Here is a 16,649-nt window from a genome sequence, read left to right as displayed (position 1 = left end):
GGGGCGAGAACGAGGTTAGAGAGGACTCCGGGGAGTCTGAGAGGGTCACCTGGTCCATCCTCCTGGCCCTGCGGGACCAGACTGCCCCAGACTGTCCCAGTCTGTTCTTGTGGGGTGGAGCCTGTGTCTATTTCAAGGAGGGAAACATCCAAGCTCTGCAATAGAATACGCATTCATTTATCTGTCCGGCAGTCATCCGTGCACCCATGCACCCATCTGTCCATCCATCCATCCATCCATCCATCCATCCATCCATCCATCCATCCATCCATCCATCCATCCATTTTGAGCAAGACCTTGAAAACTAACAGCCCACCTAGAGAAGAGGTCTAAAGTGGAACCTCGGAGGTCATGGCCAGCCCAGGTCCTGAGGTTCTGGACCGGTTGTAAATAGCAGTGACTACTCATGGAATGTGCAGGGCTCACCAGACAGAAGGGAGGAAAGGGGGTTCCAGGAGAGGGAGCGCCATGTGCAAAGGCATCACCCAGGTGGGAAGGAGCACTGCCTGGTTACCTGGCAGGGAGTAAGGTGGATGAAGATGCAGATGAGACAGGGACAGCTCGTTCTCCCAGGTCCTACTCTGTCATCCATGCAGCCCCAGCAACACTGTTTCCCTAAGGAGAAAGTCCCCAACACACCCTGCACCTTCCCTATTTCTTTCAACTCTTTGTTCAGGCTGTTTTTTTTGTTTGTTTGTTTGTTTGTTTTTACCCAGCATACTCTTCCCAACCACCCTGTTTCTAGAAGTTTTAGAGCCAGGGATTGCAAACTCAGATACCTGTAGGTCACATACATTAGTGACTGGGGCCAGGTGATAGGGAGTGGTGGAGATGAAGCAAACTGGAGCGTCGTGGGCCCTATGTGGGCAGGTGACTTTTGAACAGAAGAGGAAAATCCATACTCTAACAAAATATCTTCTAAAATCCCCAAATTCAGAAATACTGAATGGGCCAAATGAAACATCCTTTTGGGCCAAATCTAGCCCATCAGTATGAAACCTCTGATAGTGAGAACATTGCCTTAGCCCCTAACTTGTCTCCCTCCTGCCTCTATGTAGGCTCTTTTCCCCCCTGGAATCCAACTCCTATGCACCTATCAGCTCTGTAAAATACAAAGTGGATTGGGTTGCTCCTCTGCTTAAAATTGCCAATGACTCCCAGTTACCTCTAGGGTAAAAATCTAACCTCCTATCCTAGCCTTCCAACCCCTTAGTCTTTGGGATCCCCTATTGAGGATGCCTCTTCTCCACTCAGCCTTGACCCCAGCCAGTATTCCTAGAACATCTGCTTTCTCAAACCTCTGTGTCTTATACATTCTGCTTCCTGTCTAGAACATATTTCCCCTCTTCTTTGTTCCCCAAACAAGGTATCCTCCAAGAATGGTCTCTACACCTCCCTTTCCTCTCTCACCCCTCCCTGCCCAGCCAATGTTCCCAAGTTTCAAATTTCGCCCTAACTTTGTTCTAATCCTCTTGGAGTAAGGCCTTATTGCCCAAAGCAAACTAATGGAGGACTATGGGTTATTGGGCCAGCAGTAGAGGGAGGCTAGAGAGGCCGGAAGAGGGAAGCAAATGCCTTCCTGTGTCTAACAACCTGGTCCCAGAATATTAGACTTTAGAGAGCGATTTCCTCTTTTTACAGGTGGGGAAGCTGAGGCCTAGAGCTGGGCAGAGGGAGAACCAGGCCTTGAACTGTTCCCAGCCATGGTTATCAAAGGTAACATAATTCAAGGCCACCTTCCGCAGGCTTCTTCCCAGATTCCTCAACAGGGGATTTGATCACCACCAATGTGATTAGTAAACATTTGCCAAAATGCATGTGGTAATCAAGTCCACTCACCCTAAACTCTGCAGGGTGGGAAGCCCTGCTACCCAAAGGGGACACACTCTTACCAGGGGACACAACAAAGGTCCCATTAAAATTTAAGCTATGGCTGCTGCCGGGACACTTTAGACTCCATGTATTCTGGGACCAGCAGGCAAGAAAAGTAGCTCAGAGTCACTGTCCTGGCTGTAGTAATTGACCCTCATTTGCCAGAAGTTACTAGGCCCTCAGGAACTGACCCTGAGTTGCTGAGGTTACTGGAAGTACCCTGATCATTTACTAGAAGACGCAGGGATGCTTTTACAAAGTGGGAGCAGGGAGAAATCCTGGAATTGGAGCCCAGCGATCCACTGATATGGGTAAGCAAGAGTTTAGACCCCTCAGGACAGAAGGGTTGCGCCACCCCACCAGGTGCCCCATCGGGGGACCAGCCACGGTGATAATTGAGGATGGATTGTGGAAAGGGGAAAGAACGGCTACCGGTCATGGGCCCAAGGTCAAGTGCAGCAAGGGAGAGGGGAGCTGTAGTTTGTACTGCAAACCTCCCTCTTCAAAGTTGCCCCTTAGAGAGGCTCACGCACCCAGGAAGAGAAGAATCTGTGTGGCACAGGGGCGGGATGGGGAGGCCGTGAAAATGTACCACCCCGATCCCTGGCCGCGGAGACGGAGACCGTGACTTCCGAGGGCAGCAGCTGTGGAGCCTCTCTAGGGTTCACAGAGGACGTTCCTCTTGCTTCCTTCTAGCCAATGACAGTGCAGCAGAGTCTCCTTGGAGACACAGGGCCCTCGCTGATGGGCAACTTGGGATCAAGGACTCTCATTGGCTTCGTTAAAACTTCCTTAATATTGCACTGCAGTCCCAGACTCCTCCTATCCCACCTGTTCCAAACACGAGCTATTGCAGCTGATGGCTCTCCCAGCCTCCTCGGGCTCCTTCCCTGTCTCCATCGCGCCCCCAAGCATTTTCCCTAATCAATTGCTGGTGAATCTCACCCCACCTTGGCCCCTTCTCAGAGGACTGAACCAACACAACATATCCGAAGAGAGGAACTAAAGCAGCTGTTCGTGATGCTACAGTCTTTTCCCCTTAACAGCCAGGGATAATCCACTCCTGCCAGCTCAAAGTTTTGTGTTCACAGCGATGCTGCCTTCCCAGAGAGGGTCTTGTTGGGTATAATTTAGATAGCAGAACCCAAAGATAGACTCGGCTGTGACTTCCATAGCGACACAGAAGAAACATTGGAAAGCAGCGACCTCCAGGTAGATTTCCTGTGTCCTGAGCCACACCCTCAGCCACACTGCCGTGGCCTCCTGCTTCTCGGCAGTGGGGCGCAGCTTCCTGCACAAGGACACTCGTGAGGCCAGGAACCCAGGATTTCTGAGTATGCACCTTCCCGCTGGCTGCATTTTATATTTACTGATGTAGTTTCTGCTACTGTTGGGGGAACGGGGAACGGATTGCAAGAGTCTCTGTCCTCCTGAACTGGCACATCGTAACGCTTTGTGCTGTGTGAGTTTGGGTAACTACCAGCTGCGCTGAAAGTGCTCTGTTGAGACACTGTTTCGGGCTTATGACAGTTTCCATGCCAGGGAAAACAATGCCCCGTGGGGACTTCTCCAGTATGTTCTATATTCCCTGTTGCCCCTCATTGCTCATGTCCCCAGTAATGACAGAGAGAGGGTGTTCCTGGCTTGTTTACGGTGGTCTTGTTGTATAGGAAAAAACCCCTCCCCCGATGGCCACCATCATCCCCAGGACGTTGCTGTTGGTGACCAGGGCATGCAGGATAATCAGGGACCCTGATGGCATTGGCGACTGAGCAGCACAGAGAACTACTCGGGTTTAGGAAGCTGAGGATGATGACATTTTGGGCAAAGGTTACAGAAGAAGCTGCTAATTGGAGCTCCGCCAGGAGCAGGAGCTTCCAGGGCCACTGGGAGACTCAGGTCAAGTCACCGCTGAGAAGGAAAACCAGGAGTTCCCCCAGAACCCACAAAGGATCAGAGAGGAGACAGCGGGCGGCCCAGGATGTACAGCCGCTGGCGAGCTTTGAGTCTCTCCAGGCCCTTTTGGAGACTTTATTCTGAAGTGAGAAACACAGTGTTCCAGCAGGAGTTCTGATGAGCTCCCCACCTCTCATGTCAAAATACAAGTGTGGCCGCGGCCAGCAGGACGCCACTGGCAAGTGCAGCCTGAGGGCCGTGTGCAGAGGGAACAGCCTCCCTCTCTGTGATAGGGCAGAGCTGCTGAGTCGGACTTGGAGCTGCTTTGAAGGGAGTTCTGTTTCTTGCAACTAACAACTGGCCAACTGATATGAGGAGAAAATCACCAGGATCGGGCGATCATGGGAGTGCTGCCCTTAGGAACAAATGCAGGAAATGGGCCTGGGGTGGGGCAGATAATGGGAACTCATCCTTATCTGTCATTTCTTTTTTAAATAAAAATACCTGACACAAATATGATAAAATGTTTACATTGATTCTAGCTGTGGATCTGAACAGGTTTTCATTTTTCTGTATTTTCTTTCACTTTTTTTCAAAATAATTCTTAAAAACCCCCAAATAACCTTTCACTGTGTAATTCTGTTTTCTAAAGGTTCAAGAACCATCTAAAATGACCTCATTTCTCGCTCTGAGAAGCATGGGAGCGGGAAGTGCGTTTGACCGCCTGGTCCCTTGCCATCCATACCCGTTGCTCTTGGTGGCACTGAATGCTGGTGCCCCTTAGGGCTGGATGTGGCTGTTTCTCTGGGAAGCTGTGGAGTAAGGACAGGATGGGTCTCCACCTTCCGGGGAGCGGGGAGCATCCTCTGGGGTCCTCAGAGCTGAGGCAGGGCTACTCAGAGCGGGCCAGTCCCAGTGCCTTCTTTGGGGGTGGGTCACCAGAACCACCCCAGGACTGTGGGCATTTGGAAGGAAACAAGTGCTGTCTGGTACACATCCCTGGGGGCTGGCTTTAAAGATGTCCTAGTTTGGATTTCCCAGAAACAGACCCTGCACAAGCAGATTTGAGAGCAAATAGTTTACTTGGCAGGCAATCCCGGGCAAGGGAGTGGAGAAGAGCTAGGAAGGCAGTGACAAAGGTGCATTATCAGGCAAGTTACCACTGCAAGCACCTGGCCGTGAAGCCCCCTGGGGAGCTCTGAGAGACCGTGTAGAACATGCATCCACATGCACAGAGCATGCCTCGGACCCCAGCTCCCGTCAGCCCTCGGTGGGAGCTGCTGGGGGAAGGCAGTGCTGTGGATGTGGGCAGAGCAGGCTGCAGCAAAGGCCCTTGGGAAAGAGATGAAGATGTTGCCAAGTTGGAGTGGGGAGGGGGCCCAGGGAGCTCCGGGCAGGAGACAGTGTCTAACCAGCCCTTAGAACAGGGCCCTGGGTCCTTCTGGATGCCCACCTATTCCAGGTGGAGTAGAACTCTGCTATCCAGTATCATTTCCCCCATCTTTTAGCAACAGGACCCCAGTTTTCCTTTGGGGACCCACATTCCTCCATATACCCTTCCTACCCATTAGGGGTGCTGATGGCGGGACTTACCTATTCGGCTCTGGGGGTGGGCTTGTGACTCAGCTCCCTGGCCATAGTGAGTGTATCTGAGATGGATCTGTGCCCCAAGCTGAGCCTATGGGACAGAGCTCCCCTATCATTGTGCTGACAGAGGGTGGGAGCGAAGCCTGGCGTCGCTACCACCAGGCAGACCGACCCCCCAGAGGGTGAAGCCAACACAGCAGACAGCGGAGCCAAGAGGTGGAGAGATCAGAATCCTCCTGCCACCATTCGAGCCCCCGGATCTAGCCATGCCAGAAGCCTCTGGGCTTCTCAGGCATGTAACCCAAGAGTCCATTTTGTGCTATGTCAGTTGGACTTGGGCCTTTGTCGATTAGAACCCCGTGCTCTTTATACCAAGTATAAAGGTGGGTTTCTAAAGGGTTTAAAACTGCAGGGTAAATTCAAGGTTCTCCCCTCTGTCCCCCAGAGTCACTATTCTCTCAGCATCCGTTTGTGCAAAGGGAATCTCAGGGGGAGATCAGCCTGCCCAGGAGCCTCGAATCCTTGACAACTGGCTCCTGCCCCCTAAGGGTGGTTGTTCTTGGGTCCATGTGAGGAGCTGGGGGGCTCATAGCTGAGCATGTAGTGTGGGTGCCTGGGCTGCCATATGGGGCCCCTTTCCTTCTAAGCTTCAGGAACCTCTGGAGTCCTGGCCAAGGCCTGCATTCATTCATTCATTCATTCATTCATTCATTCATTCATTCATTCACACTTGTTAATGGGCACCTACTATATGAGGACATTAGGATAAAAGGGTGGGCTAAGCGGACAATCCTTGCCTTCAGGAGCTTCCACTCCAGTGCGGGGAGACAATACACTAATCACACCCATATGTGTAAAACTCTGAGCTAAGGAGGTACAGGGCCGCCCCAGCGTTCAGAGGCGACTCCCTCTTGGCACTCATCTGCAGGTAGTGCTTGGCCTTCTCTCCCCGGAGCCTGCCCAGCAGCTCAGGCTTTGAGAGCTTGCCCTCACCTCCAGCTCCAGGAAGCCCCGCTTTACGTCTACCTCGCATCCTGCCTGCTGCCGCACAGCCCACCTTCTTTGCTTTGGTCCCAGGGCAGGTGAAGTGCAGCTGAGCACGTCCCCCCAAATGCTTTTCATGTCCTCTCCCTGCTCCGGGATGAGTCTCCAGACATTTATCAGGCATCTGGGGGATGTGGGGTACTTCCACAGGGCTAGGCCTTCCCGCAGACGGTGAAACTGAGGCACAGAGAATAGAGGTCCTGAACTAACAAGACCAGTCCTCTCCACCCGTGCAGGGGGAAGGGGACACCCTGGTGTGCACCCTTCTTGCTATGTCTCCCTCTCTACTCTCTCAGGCCAGGGTCCCTCCCAGTCAGCAGCCCAAGTGCAGTTCCCAGGCCTAGTCCATTCCTGGCATCCCAGAGCCTGCCTGGGGGTCGCCCTGACACCCAGGAACAGCACCGTCTGGCCTCCCCCCATCCTCCAGCCCCTCGCCCCCGGGAGCCCCTGTTCATCCCACCACTTCTGTGCCTGTGGCCGCTGAGCATTCCACACATCAGCTCGCTGAAGCCTCACAGTAACACTGAGGGGTGGGTGTGATCATTATGTATCTAAGACACAGACACGAGGCGCTCGCTGAAGTTCACATACTAGCGGGGACTCGAACCCAGGCAGACTCCAGAATCCAGGCCCCTAACCACCTGCTGCTCAGCCCACCCATCCATGCCAGCCTTACCTCCCCCCAGCCTCACTCCCTGCCAGCCTCGCCCCCTCCCAGACTCACCTCCTCTCAGATTCACCTCCTCCCAGACTCACCTCCCCCCAGCCTCACCTCCTCCCAGCCTCACCTCCCCCACAGACTCACCCCCTCCCAGCCTCACCCCCTCCCAGCCTCACCCCCTCTCAGCCTCACCCACTCCCAGCCTCACCTCTCCCCAGCCTCACCTCTCCCCAGCCTCACCCCCTCCCAGCCTCACCTTCTCCCAGCCTCACTCCCTCCCAGCTTCACCCCCTCCTCACTCCTGATTCCATCTTATTCCTTTTTCATCCCTCTCCCCACCCATCTCCCTGTCCCAGTTTGCACTCCTGCCCATGGCTGCCTTGGAGGGGCACTGTCTTGGTGTCCTGGGACTAAGGCAGGGACTCAGGGTCAAGGCCCCATCCATTCCCCGCCTGCTGGAGGCTGGGCTGAGCCGGGGGCCTGGAGGAGGTGGGCAGGGGTAGGAGCAGGAGGGGGCTGGGTGGAGCCGGGCCTCTGAGCCCTAATTAAGTCAGTTAATTAGGTGGGGAGGAGAAGCCTGTGGGAGTTAACGAGCTTGGCTAATTAAGTGGATCCTGGAGAATGGCTCAGATTCTAGGCTGGGGAGAGAGGGGCGCTCAAGCTGGATGGAGGGAGGGGAACGAGATGCTGGGAACCTCCGGGTGTCACCTAGGTCTGCAGACGCCATTGGGGTCTGAGGCCACTAAGGCCACCACCAGGACCTGCAGCGACCATCAGGGTCAGCAGCTACCCCCAGAGTCTGGTCTGATGTTACCATAAGGGTCTGAAACCCTCCTCAGGGCCATGTATGCTGTTGACACCTGGGCCTGGAGTCACCATCGAGGCCTGGTCTCCTGTTGCCCAGCCCTCAAGGCTTAAAGCTGGATCCTCTTTGAACATTTTGGGGAGCAGACATTGATCCAGGGACCCTTCAGAGAAACCATGACAGTCCCTGTGACGGGTCGGGAACCATGGCCACCATCTACACTTTTCCCCATGATTTAGTGGCAAAGCACATGCACACCCGCTGTCACTGACAGGAGGGAGACCTGTGGGGCGCGGGCCCGGCTCACAGAAGAGACAGCTGAGGCCCAGGAGGAAGAGGCTTGCTCACGAGCAGACCTGGAAGCAGCCAGCAGGGGAGACTAGCAGCTGTCTCAGGAGCCTGAGGCTTTCTCTTGCTTGGGCCCTGTTTCTCTCTAATTGCGGGGTCCTGAAGAACAACAACAGTTCCCAGGGATGAAGCACTTAACATCTGTGAGTGTGAGTACGTGACATCAGGGTCAGCTATAAAATGGGGGGGCTCTTGTTCAGAAAGCAGAAAATACTCAGGCCTCTCAGCCTGTATGGTGTTTCTTTAATTAAAAAAAAAAATTATTTTAGAGAGAAAGAGAGAGAAAAACATCAATGTGAGAGAAACAATGATCGGTTGTCTCCGCACATGCCCTGACCAGGGATGGAACCCGCCGCCCGTTGGTGTACAGGCTGATGCCCAACCAACTGAGCCACACCAGCCAGGGAAGTCATTTAATGTCCTGCTCCCTTGGGCACAGGGATTAATGCGGGGCCAGTGCAGACCCTCGCAGGCGCCCTGGGCCTTCCTACTGCTCACCTGACACTGCGCCTTCGCACCCAGGCCCCTGCTAGTCAAAGGACAGCAGTGGTGACTGAGTGAGGGCAAGGAGTGGGTGCGTGAGCCATCCAGGACCTGGGAGGGTAGGATTGCTCCTGTGCGCGCTCCACTGTCCCATCAGACTTCACTTACAAATTCAAAGATGAAACGATCGGGAACTGCAAGATGCCAACCACAGAGCACGAAATCCCTAGTCTGCACTGTCACACCCTGTGGGACACGCACGATCTGACTCAGGCCTCGCAGCCACTGCTTCACTGTGTACTTGGCACTGTTATTGCCCTCATTTTACATGTTCGTTCATTCATTCATTCAATTACCAAATATTTATCGAGTGTCTCCTATGTGCTAGGCACTGTTTACAATAAACAAAACAGAAGACTCCCTACCCTCATCTGTTCTAGTGAGGGGAGAAAACAACAGACAGGGAACACTCTTAAAAGATTATGCTTCCAGGATTTGTGTGAGAGGAAATAAAGCAAGGAGGGGACAAAGCATACAGGGAGGACCTCACAGAGAAGGTTACCTTTGAGCAGAAGCTTGAAAGAGGTGACAGAGGGAGCCATGCAGGTGTGCAGTGGGGTCAGGCACAGTAAAGAAGCCAGAGGGAACAGCCAGTGCAAAGGCCCTGAGGCCAGAGTGGGCTTGAGCTGATGGAGCCTGGGAGGAGACTGGAGGTAATGGGATAGTCTGTTCAGGGACACCACAAGCCTTTGGCTTTGACTTGAGCGAAGTGGGAGTCATTGGAGAGTTCCAGCCGAGGAGCACTGGGGCGTGTCAGGTTTTAATAGGCTTCCTCTGGCTGCTGTGGGGAAGACAGACTGGGGTGGGGGTGGGGGTGGGCAAGAGTGGAAGTTTTAAGAACAGCTAAGGACCCCGAGCAGCTCTCTAGTCCCCAGGAGTCCTTGCCCCTGAGGGTCTGCTCTCATTTCTGGGGTACCCCAACCCCTCCATCTTTGCATTTCTACCTGCTATGGGCCAGCAGCTGCAACATGGACATGTTTAATCATGAACCCTCTTAGCACAATTCTTACAGTTCTCCCTTCATGGGTTGCGACTCAGATCGTGGGGCCAGGGGGTGTGAATGGGGGACATGGCTTGGGCAGGGACAGTGTAGAGCAGAGAGCCCAGGCCTATCTGAATAGTGGCTTTCCCTCCCCTGTTGCCCACTGTTGCCATGTGGGAATGTGGACTCAGGTGCTCAGAGCTTTCAGTTTTTCAAGAGAAGTTGGAAATCTGGATTTGAGGATGTAACACCCTGACTTTTAAAATACTGGCAAATCATTTTTCAAAAGTCAGAGCTGGCTCTACCCTCTGTGACATCAAGGAGAGGACAGAGGGGCTGCTTCCGTGGGCAGAGGCCCACAACCTCCCGGGGGGAGGGGGGGCATCTACAAACCTGGAATGAAGACAGGTTTGGCCTGTCTTCATGCAGGTGTGGCCTGATGGGTCAGCTATTGCTGGTCTGGCAGGAGGGGGGTGAGGGGCAGCTAGGAGAATAGCTAGGAAGAGGCTCCCCTTCTGAGCCCCGAGGGCACCAGGCAGTGACGTTCTCCCTGGGTCACATGGTTGCCAGGCGAGGGCAGGTGCCGGTCCTGGGGTCAGATAGGTGAGACCATGGCCGGGAATGAGCCACAGGCCAGGTTTGCAACAAGACAAAAGCAACAGCAAGACTGAACAGGAAGCGGGGGCCTGGAGACCACCCCACCCCAGCCTCTGCTCTCCCTTAACCAAGAAGCTTCACCTCCATTTCTTGCTCTGGATTTGCCTGGGCAGTGCTGGGCCGAGGGGCTGCAGGAGAAGGAGAGAGAGGGAGAGAGAGAGACAGAGAGAGACGGAGAGAGACAGAGAGAGACAGAGAGAGAGACAGAGACAGAGAGAGACAGAGAGACAGAGAGAGAGACAGAGAGAGACAGAGAGAGACAGAGAGACAGAGAGACAGAGAGATAGAGACAGAGAGAGACAGAGAGAGACAGAGAGACAGAGAGACAGAGAGAGACAGAGAGAGAGACAGAGAGATAGAGACAGAGAGAGACAGAGAGACAGAGAGACAGAGAGAGACAGAGAGACAGAGAGAGACAGAGAGAGACAGAGAGACAGAGAGAGACAGAGAGAGACAGAGGCGGTGGCCAAGTCTCCGCCACCACGTCGCCAGCCTTCCCGCAGCGTGGCCTCTGCCTCCTTCCCCTCCCGCCAACCTCAGCAAGGCCTGTGTGACCGCTGATGGAACTGGCTGGCCGAGCGGTCAGGTAACCTGGCCAAGGTCACAGGGGCTTGGAACTAGTGGCACCTGGCGTTAAACCCAGGGCATGTGGCTGCAAAATCTGAACTTTGAACACAGAAGCGGTCAGAAGGGGCCCCGAACCGCACCACGGGCTGCGGGCTGAGCCAGCCCCGCATGTGTGCGCGCAGCGCTCCCTCTGGTGGCCGCTCCGCCTCAGTGCAGGACGGACAGCGGGGGTGTGTCCTCTCTGTGTGTCCTTCTGTCTCTCTCACCCTGTTTGCTCCCGGATTCAACACGGGAAGACCACAGCATCCCCGTCTGCTGATCTCCGGCCCGGACATGCAGCCCTTGAGGCGCTGCTCCACTCACGACCACGTTCTCTGGTCAGGCCCCCCCCCGCCCGTGTCAGCCCCGGGAACCGTCTGGTTGCTCCCGTTTGTCCCTTTATCTCTGTCAGGGAGCCTGGTCCTCTGTCTTCAACCGCTGTTCTCAGATTTTGCTGCACATTATAATGTAGAATAAAAAATCCTGATGCCCGGGCCACACTCAGAGCAAACAGATTGGCCTCATCTCCCTGCCTTTAGGTACTCAGCCTGCAGCCGTCGGGGGAGAGGAAGAGCCCTCCGGCAGCCCCCGCCCAGCTCCCTGACCTCTGCTGCCCCCAGGCTCGCCCCCAGAGGGCAACTGCCTCCCCCTCCCCCTCTGAGCTCTCTATTTTTGTTACCCCCTCAACATCCCCCCTTCATCCCCTTCATCACTTCTCTGGTGCCCACATGCAACAGCTCTCTGACCTCACAGAGGCCAGCAGGCCACTGCCCCATGGCTTCCTACTGCCCCTTTCTGCCACCACGCCCACCTCGAGCGGCTTGGGCTCCGCCCTCCATCACCACAGCCTCTCCCTGGGCAAGCCCCTCCGGTGCCCACCTCTTCTGCTGTAGCACCTGCCGGCAAACCGCCCACCAAGCCACCACTGCCTGGAGGCCCCGCACCAGGCTGGCGGCTCCCCCTGATTCGTGATCTCCCTGGGGCACCCGCTGCGGCCGCAGAACCCCAGATGCCGGCCAGTTGCCTTTTCCCATCTCTGAGCGGTGCTCCTCAAACTTGAATTTGCCTGCCAATCTCCTGGGGATCTTGGGGAGGCCCAAGATTCTGCACATGTAACCAGCCCCCAGCTGGCGCCTATGCTGCTGGTCCGTGCACCCCACCCTGAGTGGCAAGGTGTTGGGTCACCCTTTTTCCACCTTCTCCTCTCCCCCCAAACCGTGGCTCCCCCTTCACTGAGGAAACATGGATCAGATGCAGTCCCATTGCTTCTGCCATCAAAGCGCTGACCCAGCTGGCTCCTCACTGGTTCCCTGTCCTTCAGTGCCAGTCCCTCCTGAGGCCAGCCCCTCCCCTGCACTGAAGGGACCTTGTTTCTTCAGGACTCCCCTCCCTCCCCCTCCCCACCGCCCCATCCTGGTTCTTTCCCAGGACCACTCCCACAGCACTGTGCCAGGCTGCAGGCTCGGGCACCCCCTCTATGCCCTAGCCCCCTGCACGGCAAGGCTTCCTCCCAGAGCTGCCTCCGGCCTCTGCTTCGCCACCTCCCATCTCTCTTCTGTTCTTATTGTTATCTCACTTTCCTTTTGTAAATATAGTTTTAATATTTATTCTAGTTAAACATGCCCATAGCTTAGAATCAAGAAACATGGTCAGCCCCCCTCCCGTTTCCCGCTTCTTAAAGACAAGCGTTTAAACTCTCCTAGGAATTTTTGCCTCCGTGTTTCTCACGTGGCATGTTCACAGGGCTTCTTTCCAGTTGCAGGCTTTACCCATCAGCATCCCACTTTGGAAGATGAGGGTTAATCCCTTACCACCCCCCACCCCCCACTTCCTATCTCCCGCCCGCCCGATACAGCGGCATCATAAGATTGGGAAGGTTGGTAGTGCTTACACCTATGGAAACATTATTTACAGCTTTATATGAAATGCTATGGTTTCTTTCCTTTCCCCTCTTTTTCATAATAGACTGTTTTTTAGAGCATTTTTAGGTTTACAGAACAGTTGAGCAGAAAGTGCACCTACAGCCCTGGCCCCACTTCCCGATAACTAGCATCTTGCCTCAGTGTGGCACACTTATTAACAACCAACAAACCAACACTGATGCGCTGTTATTAACTAAAGTCCATAGTTTACACGAGCGCTCACTCCGAGTGTATATTTTATGGGTTCCGACAGACGCCAAGTGCCATGGACCTGCCTTACAGTATCATACAGAATAGTTTCAAAGCTCTAAAACTCCCCTGTGCACCCCCTGTTCATCCCTCCCTCCCTCTCCATAAGCCCTTGGCCACCACTGATTTTTTTTTTTTTTTTTTTACTGTCTCTGTAGTTTGGGCTTTTCCAGAATGTTATGTAGTTGGAATGATACAGGCTTTTCAGATTGGCTTCTTTCACTCAGCATTATTCATTTAAGGTTCTGCCATATCTTTTCGTGGCTTGATAGCTCATTTTTAAAATTAATTTTATATAAATGCACCACAGTTTGTTTATCCATTCACCTACTGAAGGACATATCGGTTGCCTCCAAGTTTTTCACAATTATGAATAAAGCTGCTGTAAACACTCATGTGCGGGTTTCTGTGTGGACATGTTTTCAGCTCATTTGGGTAAATACCAAGGAATGCTATTTCTGGATCGTATGGTAAGATTTATGTTTAGCTTTGTAAGAAGCTGTCTTCCAAAGTTGTCTGTTCGATTGTGCATCCCCACCAGCTGTGCAGGAGAGTTCCTGTGGCTCCACAGCCTCACCAGCATCTAGTGTCATCAGGTTTTGGATTTTAGCCATTCTAATAGGTAGCAGTATCTCGTTGTTTTAATTTGCTATCTCTAATGACATATGAGGTTGAGCATTTTAAAATGCTTATTTGACATTTGCATATCATCTTGGGTGAGGTGTCTGTTCAGACCACTTGCCCATTTTTTAATTGGGTTGTTTATTTGCTTATTGTTGAGTTTAAACAGTTTTTTGTAAAGAACTGTTTATCAGATAAACAGTTCTTTATCAGATGTCTTTTGTAAATATTTTTCTCCCATTCTATGGCTTGTCTTCTCATTCTCTTAAGCGTATCTTTTGTAGAGCAGAAGTTTTAAAATTTAAAGTCGTTTTCTTGGGTTCAATAACATTTTTAAGGGGAGGGCTTGTTTTTCGATGTGTTTATGGCTAATTCAACCCACATTCTCTCCAAGTTGTATTAATCACTCAAAAGTTCAAATACATTAGATATCCTGTCAATTTCATCTCCTTGAAGAAGTCTTTTCTGGAACCTTCTGACTTATTCCAAAGCGAATTGCCTGCCCTCCAGGTCTGTTGCCCAGAAATGCTGCTCTGGGATCCCCCCTTCACTGTCACCAGGGAGACATCCTTCACTTCTCTCATGTGTTGGCTTTCCCGTTTCCTGGGTCTCAGGTGGTACACTTTCATGTTTGTTTGTTTGTTTTCCTTTGTTTTTAATGGAACACATTCTCCAGTAGCTTTCATAAGAAAGAGGTAAAATTTTTGGTCCCATGTAAGTCTGAAAAGATCTTTTTCCTACCCTTGCTTTATTTGTGATTTGGCTAGGTATAACATTCTAGGCTGAGAGTTATTTTCTTTTATACTTTTGAAAACAGCTCCCTTGTGTCCTGGTTTCCAAGACTGTTGAGAAGTCTGATGCCATTATGATTCTTGATCCTTTATAGAACCTTGTGGAATGATCTTCTTATTCTGCAGTTCACTGGTGCCTGGCCTTGGTGTGGATCTATTTTTACCCTTTGGTTGGACACTCAGTGGGCCCTTTCAGCCTGAAAGCTCAGGTTCTTTCTGAAAGATGCTTGAAGCTTTCCACTGTCTACTTCCTCTCCTCTTTGTTCTCCGTTCTCTTTCTGCACCTCCTTGGTTCAGGTGTTAAATTTCTGTACTAGTCTCCTAATTTTCTTACTCTTTCCTATTTTCCACAAAGTGGCAGCCACGAAGCCCCACTGGGTTCTCCTTTCAAGACAGAAGTTTGTCACTCAGATGTGAGGAGTGCATTTAGATCCACCACGGCCTTGCAACCAAGACCAAGGTCTTCTTGGGCAGCCCCAGCCAATGACTGAGCACAGTGGTGACTCTAGGGCCTGGCCATTTCTGCCCAATGTGGGGTTCCTCTAATGGACAGTCTTTGCTCTGGGGACCCCACTGGGTTGGCCAAGACATTGTTGATCTTCATCAAAGTTAGGCTCTCCCTACCCAGATCTGTTTATCTCCTTTGTTTATTCCACAGGTGTCAGATGGTCGGAAGATACTCCCTGCCAATCCTGTTTCCCCCTCCTTTATTTTCACAGGCATCTCACACACACACACACACACACACACACACACACACACACACACACACACCCATGACTCCTAGTGTTAGGGGCAGAAATAGAATAGTGGGGACTAGCTGTAGTTATAAGAAATATTAACCGTGCTCTGTTAACCGTGATTGTTCTGTTCTGATTAGAGAAACACATTCTAACCTGGCTGAGAGTTGTACGCCCCAGGATGTGGGAGTTAACCTTGGAATTCAGTCAATTCTCCTTTTCCGAGAACTGCCTGTCATCACAGAAAGATTAACAGCCTTGTTCTTGAAACAGTGGAGCCCCAAGGCGCCTGCCCTTTGCAGCCCCCCAGCCTGAATTGCCTGTAACCTGTTAGAGTTATACCCTGACAACTCCTCTATACCTGTAATTCCTATTTTCCTATGTAATCTTTGTCCTTCTATGCAATATAAGCGGCTGGTTTATGGGGTGTGGTAGAGCAGATTTTATGTGGATGGATTTTACTACTCTCCCATACTATCAGCATTATTGGAATAAACACTCATATACGATTCAACCTAGTCTTTGCTTAATTGGCTCAAGTAGTGACAGGCAGCCCGGACCCATTAGTGGTGTGGTTTCACTAGCACCATCTCAGCATCAGTTTACTAGAGGATACCAACTGACACGTCTTTAATTTTTGCTCAACTTTGTGGAAAATGTCCTCAACTTTATCTTCTAACTCAGGGTCAGCAAATTTTTTCCATAAAGGGCCCAATAGTAAATATAGGCTATCCCAAAAAAGTATACATACACTTTGAATAATTATAAAGGCAGTGTTTATTAAAGTACACTTCATTTTCAAAACTGAGCTATCAGCTGTTACAGCATGTATACATTTTTTTGGGACACCCTGTGTTTGAGGCTTTGCAGGCCGTGTGGTCTCTGTCACAACTACTCAACTCTGCCAATGTGAAAGCAGCCGGAGACAGTACATTAGCAAATGGGTGTAGCTGTGTTCCAATAAAACTACTTAGAAAAGCAGGTGAGGCTGGATTTGGCCTGCAGGCTGTAGTTTGCTGACCCCTTTTAAACAAGTTTGCATTTCTGCTACGACATTCTCTATGTCTAAGAACTATTTTGTTTTGTTTCTTTCATCCTTGGAATGTTCTTACCCCCTCAAACCCCCCCTAATTTTTGTTTCATATGTGCAGTATATTTTCCTAAGTCTAATAGTAATAATAGTTTTGTTTTTACCTTTTCCCTGCACATTCTGTTTCCTCCAAATTCTGTTTTTGTTCTACCTCTTACATCATAGGTTTTTCTCAAATGTTGATGGCCCCTGGTTATGTGCTCATGTTTAAGAACCTTACAGAGCTCTTTGAATA

The sequence above is a fragment of the Miniopterus natalensis genome, chromosome 3, assembly GCF_054644295.1.
Source record: "Miniopterus natalensis isolate mMinNat1 chromosome 3, mMinNat1.hap1, whole genome shotgun sequence".
In the NCBI taxonomy this organism is placed as follows: Eukaryota; Metazoa; Chordata; class Mammalia; order Chiroptera; family Miniopteridae; genus Miniopterus; species Miniopterus natalensis.
Note: the sequence above shows the minus strand (reverse complement) of the source record.